This window comes from Agelaius phoeniceus, unplaced genomic scaffold (assembly GCF_051311805.1).
Source record: "Agelaius phoeniceus isolate bAgePho1 unplaced genomic scaffold, bAgePho1.hap1 Scaffold_371, whole genome shotgun sequence".
NCBI classification, from domain to species: domain Eukaryota; kingdom Metazoa; phylum Chordata; class Aves; order Passeriformes; family Icteridae; genus Agelaius; species Agelaius phoeniceus.
The window spans coordinates 25,727-32,635 of NW_027509966.1; the positions used below are offsets into that span (position 1 = coordinate 25,727).

General features: G+C 49.2%; 1 long non-coding RNA gene across 4 annotated transcripts; it reads left to right on the top strand.

Annotated features, from left to right (window-relative positions):
* Positions 1 to 4,768, top strand: LOC129121952 (uncharacterized). Of its 4 annotated transcripts, none has more exons than XR_013180689.1 (7): positions 1 to 287; positions 785 to 849; positions 1,470 to 1,533; positions 2,173 to 2,303; positions 3,034 to 3,155; positions 3,588 to 3,803; positions 4,672 to 4,768. It is a non-coding gene; the product is annotated as an uncharacterized LOC129121952 (long non-coding RNA). The 4 variants fall into 4 exon arrangements; XR_013180691.1 differs by having other exon boundaries at positions 2 to 287; positions 2,173 to 2,227; XR_013180688.1 differs by lacking the exons at positions 3,588 to 3,803; positions 4,672 to 4,768 and having other exon boundaries at positions 6 to 287; positions 3,034 to 3,282.
* The last annotated feature ends 2,141 nt before the right edge of the window (positions 4,769 to 6,909 follow it).

Consider the following 6,909-nt stretch of genomic DNA (forward strand, 5'->3'; position numbering starts at 1 on the left):
CGGAGGCGCGGGAGCCGCCGAGCTGCAGCCGTCTCCCTCGGGCCGCTACCGCTGCTGCGGGCGGGGGCGGACGAGCGGCTGCGGAGGCGGCTCCGCGGCGGGCTCAGCCTTGCGAGCAGAGAGCGCTCGACATCGCTGGCATGACACGGCTGCTGAGTGCCTCAGTGCTCGTGGCTCTTTCTTCCACGCAAACGGATGGAGCGGCATCGCTGAGCAGTAAAACACAGCGATGGCCCGGAGAATGGCGAGCGCAAGGAGCGCCGGGCAGGATCCTTCTGATGGCACAGGTGCGATCGGCAAACTCAGCCCCTTGTGCCCCTACCCTCCCGACCCCCAGGGGAAATGCTCTCCAGCCTCGAGCTGCTGAGAGACAAAACGTGTGATTTGACACTAGGGTCCGGAAAAGGTTTCCGTTTAGATTAGCAAATGCCTCCATTGTTCTCGGTTACATCCTAGGATCGGTTTTAGGCAGTGACTTTCTACCGCTTGTCGGATTTTCTTGTGCAATGGTAAGAAAATAGGCAGGTCTGATACTGGTTTCGCTTTTTTTCTACTTCATGTTCCATGAGCTGCTTTTATCCAAGCAATTGTTTTAAAGTTCTACTGTAGGCGTTTCTGGTTCACTTTTTTTTTTTTTTTTTTCCCTCTAAATCGGCAGTAAATATAGCTGAGTAAAATTACCTTGGTTTTCTTCCTTCTTAAATGTTTTTATTGATAATCCTATTTGAATATGCAGAACACGTGGGTATGTCCTGTAATATATCCTAGCTTTTCTTGTTTACAGGGTACTCAGAAAATATTTTTCCCTTAGAGTCCCACTGAAACATTCTCCGTGCAATGTCCGTTAAGGTCTGTGTTTGCAAATAAGCCACCATCAGCTGAGATATTTGCCTGTGTACCTTTTCCTGTCATTCAGAGCTTGCGTTCTGTGGTTTTTATGATAAACCTATCAAACTTGCGAAACTGTTTTGCAAGTCTTAACCGTTGAAGGCAGCAAGAAGTGGTTTTAAAGCCTGTTCTTGAGCAGACAAAGGGAAAAAGTGTGAATTTGCTGCTGAACTTGTCCTTTTTCATTTGACGTGCCTTGAATTATTTAGGAAGAGAGAGCACTAGAAAAAAGAGAGAAATAGAATTGGTTCTTGAGCCCTCCTAAAATGCTCCCTGTGATTCCGTGTGGAGCCCAAGTGAAGGGTGATGGAACAGAGCCCCTGTGCTTTAGAAGGAAATCAATTTCAACCTGATCTCCACCCTGAGTCTCCCTAATTTCTGTTTTTAAAATGCAAACTCAGTTTAGGAAGTGTTGGGAGTTAGTATTTTGGGGAAGAAATGGCAGTTGCACAAACCGTTCCATTTCCCAGAGGCTCTGGGAAGGATTCATTTTGTAAGCGCTGTAACTGCCATCGGTTGGGGGTTCGGGGTTGGAATGTGCACTTGCCCTCCTATAAAGCACTCGTTCATTTGCATTTCAGTGCCAGGAGTCTGGAGAAACTGGAGAAGAGCCCAAGAGACATTTTTCATCCTGAGATACAAAAGGTAGGAAGTGACTTTTTTTGGTTTGGTTCTTTTTCTTTATGATTTCCTGGAAATAGAAGTAATTAAGTATAGATCCTACTGGTTTGTTTCTTCCAGTAGCTAATAAGAATAATAATAAGAATCTAATACTACTTAAACTGTCTCTTTATCCATTGATCTTGCCATTTCAAATCCAAACTTCTAAACACCAATAAAACCATCATCCTTGTAGAATCTTTAATAGGAGGGGGCTAAAGATGCTGTTTTTGTTGACAGGATTTATTGGTTCTTGAAGGGCAAGAGGTGAGTACAAGCCTAACTACTTCTTGCTCACAGACCCGTCCGGTGAATACGGCTTTGTATTTTGATGGGCTTTTGATGAGTTCTAAATCAATTGCTCGTTACAGTAAAAAGAAGTCATGTTTTTTTGAACCTGACAGCAAAAATAACTTGAAGCACCAACTTAATAATAATTGATCACCCATCTAAGTTAATGATTTTATGCTATACTATCAAAGTTTAAAGGTAAATTATTGTGTAGTAGGAGATGGTATAAAATGTATGTTCTAACGTGTAGGATATAGGCAAAGATTAGAGGAAACAAATTTTTATGTCTTCTGTTTGACTGTTCACCAAATAATATTTGGTTTTATTTTCCAGGGATCGGTGAATTTTAAATTTGGAGTCCTCTATGCTAAGGATGGTCAGCTTACAGGTGATGAAATGTTCAGTCATGGTGAGGTTTTCACCTTCTCCTTAATTGTTTTGCTCATCTGAAAAAAAAAAAAAAGGCAAGTTAAAAAAAAAAAAGGTATGTTTATTATTTGTTACCCTGTTCTGATCGTTTCCTCAGTATTTGCTGGAGCTCTGCTTACCCAAGCTTTGGGTAAAACAAGCTTTGGGTTCCTTCTGTCCCACTGGGAGTTGCCCAGTTTGGTTGCATCTGGTGAAATTCAGCCTGAGCCCTTACAGAACCAGCTCAAACCACGTGAGAGCCATTCGCAGCTCTCTCAGGACACCTGGAGGAGGATGGGTGACGTTTCTGAGCATCTGGCAAGTGCACTTCTATCAAAACTCGGCCTGTGACATTGCTGGGGAAAACCCTTCTGTATCCTGAAGGGTTCCTCAAAGTCTGTTGAGGATCCGGTTAGCAGTTGCTCACCTGGATGGTTCCAGCTCCTCAAGCTAACACTTGTACTCTTGCCCTGTAGTTTAGATCTATTGTAGTTTTGGTATTTTGCAAGATTTTACGTCTTTGGACAATAACGTGCATTTCACTCTTTGGAACCTCTGGGATCATTCCTTGGTGCAGCACCACCTAATGGGACACTTGGCTGCTGTGCTGAAGGGCTTGGTTACTGGAATTGTAAATCCCGGAGAGTTTGTAAGTCTTCTGTCCCCAGGGAGGTGTCACGCTTTGTTCACCGTTGCTCTGTTTGTCGGGTGCTGCTTCTCGTCGGAGGTATTAACTTCAAACTGCCCTGTTCTTTTTTTAACTTTTTTCCCTGGTTCTCTCCGTAGGGCAGGGAAGGACTCTCGTATCCCGGTCGTCAGACTCAGCGCTGCCCGAGAAGATACAGAGACTGTAAAAATCATAAGAAGCAACTAGGACTGCAGAGGAAACAAACTGGAGAGAACAAAAGGTGATATTGTTCTCCTTCCCCTGGATTAGAAACATCGACTGCGCTTTGATGCCGGTGGCTGCCAGGGGCTCGTTAGGTCTCTTGAGGCAGGTGTAGGTGTTCACTTGTAGGTTCTATTTTTTGGCAAAGGACCACGAGAGAAGTTTATTTATAGATCCAAATAAACATTCATCTTATCTGAACATAACCTGTCATCCCCTTTCTGACATTAAGGACTCCTGTATAAATACTTGGGGGGGTTTTCTTTGTCATTTCTGAATGGTTCCATTTTGCCGGCTACTTGAACGAGTCTGAGGGGGTTTAATTGCATACTGCTTCCTTGAAATTCTGTTGGTCTCTGCTTGGAACCCTTCTTGTACTGCTTAATGAAAGACTTCTGATGGTGTTTTCTTGCCTGTTTGTGGTTAAGGTCATGCTCTGATGCATTTACAGAAGCCATGGCAGGAGAGAGTCAGCTGCTGGAGAAGAGGAGACAGTACTATCCCTGTGCAGCACGGAACTGTGCTACTGCTGTGTCATCAGCTGTGTCTGCACTGAAAGTAGCCACCTTCACTTGTAGGTAGCTCCTTGGTGCTTTAGGACACGCTGAGGGATTTATTCCTTTTGGGATCCACGATGAGAATTCCCAAGAGAGGTAGTAGTAATAAGGTCTGAGATTGGAAAAAAGCCTGTGTCCTTGGAATGTTGTTGTTGTCGTCAAAAGTTAATTTTTCCTTCTTTCTTAGCCAGTAGTCAGCTTTTTGCTTTATTTTTTGTGGTATCAGTATTTGATTGTTTAAAAAATTGCTTCAGAAGAACTGCAGTGGCTGGCCACCAGGACCTTGTTCCGATTTGCCTATTTGCTTGTAGCTAAAACGTTTCCATATTGTTTATCATTCTATTGAAGAAACTGCTGCCCAGTCAACTAAGAACTGAACATCTATCTCTCTAGGACATGGGGAGAGGATTTAGGTCATGTCTTTGTTTCCAGAAAAAAGTTCCAGTGTAGTTTCTAACTAGAGGAAAAGGGGGGGGGTGAAGACTCGGGGCTCTGATGCCACTGGGGGCACCCCGAGGTGCCCAGGAGAGGGAGCCCCACTGCGGTGCAGGAGCAGGTATGTTATCACGTACTAGAGAGCAAATTATAAATAGAAATATGAAAATTATAAATATAAAAATATTTTTTAGATCGTTAAAGAAAGCAGTTTTTTTAACTTGTCAATAGGCAGGGTTTTGATGATAAAAATGATAAATACAAAGAATATGAAGGTAGAAATCTAAGTCTAGAAAGATATCATAAGTACATACAGATAAAGTTTAAAACTAGAAGAAAAAATCAGTTGCAGCAGTAGATACGATACATAATATAGATAATACTTTAAATACATGTCTAGAATTTTATAGATATTATAGATAATTATTAATAGATTGCATCAAAAGAAACTATAAATATAAATGTGAATATAATTATACAAAGTATGAAAATATTTCGATATCGTTTAAAAGAAGGTGTTTTCTTGTATTTATTTGGTTACAGATGGGGTTTTTCTTTGGATTAATAGAAGTATTCTAGAAATATAAATCTAACTGTAGAGAGATCCAATCGATAGAGGAGGATATTTCTAAAACCACAACCGAACGCCGCCGCCTTCGGGGGAATCGCACGAGCTCGGCCGAAGCAAGGCGAGAGCGGCCGACCCTGACGGCCTCGAGCGAACCGAGGCGAGGCTTCCGAGGCTGCCTGAAGCGAAGCGAGCCGAGCTCAGGCGAAGCGAGCCTGCTGCTCTCGTGCGCGCTGCTTAGCGCCAGTGCGGTCCCAGCCTAATGAGCTCCTGCCCAAGCCCGCGCTCCCGGTCGTGTCCGCGCCGTGGCCGGGCCGCCCGCGGGACGCGGCAGCGGGAGGGCCCCGAGCCGGGCGAGCTGAACGGGAGGCGGCGGCGCTTGCCCGCCCGCCGTCGGGGAGCCGAGGCGAGGCGAGCGGAGCCGAGGCGCGCCGAAGGCACAGAGCGGCTGGGAGTTGGGCCGAAGCGAGGCGAGCTCGGCCGAAGAGGCGAATGCAGGCGCCAAGAGCCGAGTTAAGGCGCCAAGAGCCGACCGGAGCCGAGCGTCTCCGGAGCGAGCCGAGCTCCGCCGAGCGCCGCAGCATCCCGGGCAGGGCGAGGCGCCGGGCCGGGCTCGGGGTGCAGCCGGGGCTCTGGGAGGCTTCCCCGCCTGTCCCTCTCTCTAGCCCTCCTTCCTTCTCCCCGTATTCGCCTTCTCTCGCTCCCTTTCCCCCATTCCCTCTCCCCCCGCAAAGCCGGCTCCTTCCTGTCCTGTCCCTAGCCCGCTACTCCCTTCTGTTCCCCCTGTCTCCTTCCTGTGCCCAGCCTCCGTGTACCCTCGTCCCGGGCTTTCCCTTCCCGTGCCGCTTTCCTGCACAGCCCGAGCTCCCTCGCCGCCCTTTGTCGTGCCCTGCTCTCGCTCCTCTCTTCCCGTGCCCCCTTTCCTTCTTTGCCCCGCAGCCGCGGGGCTCGGGCTGCCGGAGAATAAAGCCCCGAGGGCCGGAGCCCGGCGCCCCTGGGCCCTTGCGGGAGTCCCCGCGCGGGGCCGGAGGCTCTCGGCGGATCCCCCCGTGCCGCTCAAGCAGCGCGGCCGACAGCGCCGGAGCTGCGGCTTTGCCGGCATCGCGCTGAGAGCGGCCCCCGCTCCGTGCCGGGCCGTCCCCGCCGTCTGTGCCGCTCCCTCTCTCGCTGCCCCTGGCCCGTGACAGCGAGGCTGGGCAGGAACCTCAAGCCTTCTGGGGGCTGCCCCCCCTTTCTTGTTGCAGCAGAATCCCTTGCTGGGGCCATGCACGTGTGGGAAGGGCTTGGGGGAAGCGCTGCGCTGCTGTCCAGGGCAGTCGGATTCGTTCGGAGCCTTCTTTAGGGGTCAGGGAAAGGCGGGGTGAAGACTCGGGGCTCTGATGCCGTTGGGGGCAGCCCAAGGTGCCCAGGAGAGGGAGCCCCACGGCGGTGCAGGAGCAGGTGGGGGGCGGGCGAGGGGCGGGGGTCACGCTGGGTGCCGTCCCCCAGAGGGACCCAAAGCTGCCACCAAATGCACAGGGAGGGGTGAGTGGGTGTAGGATGCTAAAACCTGGCAAGGCATTCGGTTTTCTAGGTATTGCTAAAGAATAGGAATTGGTCTCTAAACTCAGCTGGGGAGAAACCCTCTCTATGCACTCATTTGTTTACAGGAATGTAGAAGGTTCCGACTGGAGATGCGTAGTAGTTCTGAAGATATTGCCGTGAGGTTTTGATCTAGGAACGGACCGAGCTGTGCCCTGGAACCCTCAGAACAGCTGCAGGGGCTGAAGGCGATAGAAAGGGCTCTCTGGCACCTTTTGCCTCCGTTCTCTGCCAGCGCCCAAAGCGTGTCGCAGTCCCGGAAGAGGCGCTTGTCATCCCGAGAGCCAAAAGGAAGACGTGTCAAATCCCAGCTCTGCCTTGTGTTTCGTGTGGGTTTTTTACTTCGTATTGATGTCATTCCAGAGAGCAAGGAAAGAAGAAATGGACCGGCTCCCACTATTACTGTGTGAAGGCTTTCTTGAAAGGCTGCTGTATTTATATTGTCCTTTTCCACTCCAAGCTTGACTTTTGCCCTCGTTTTTCGAGCTCTGCTGCATTGGGTGTCCCAAGGAGGGCGGGGTTCCTCAGCAGGGCTCTTAGGAGGCGGCGCTGATTCTGCTTTTTCTGAAGGCGTCTCAAAGCGTGCTACCAGAATGACAGTTTTGTGCACTGGAAAGCTTTCCCTCAGTGCC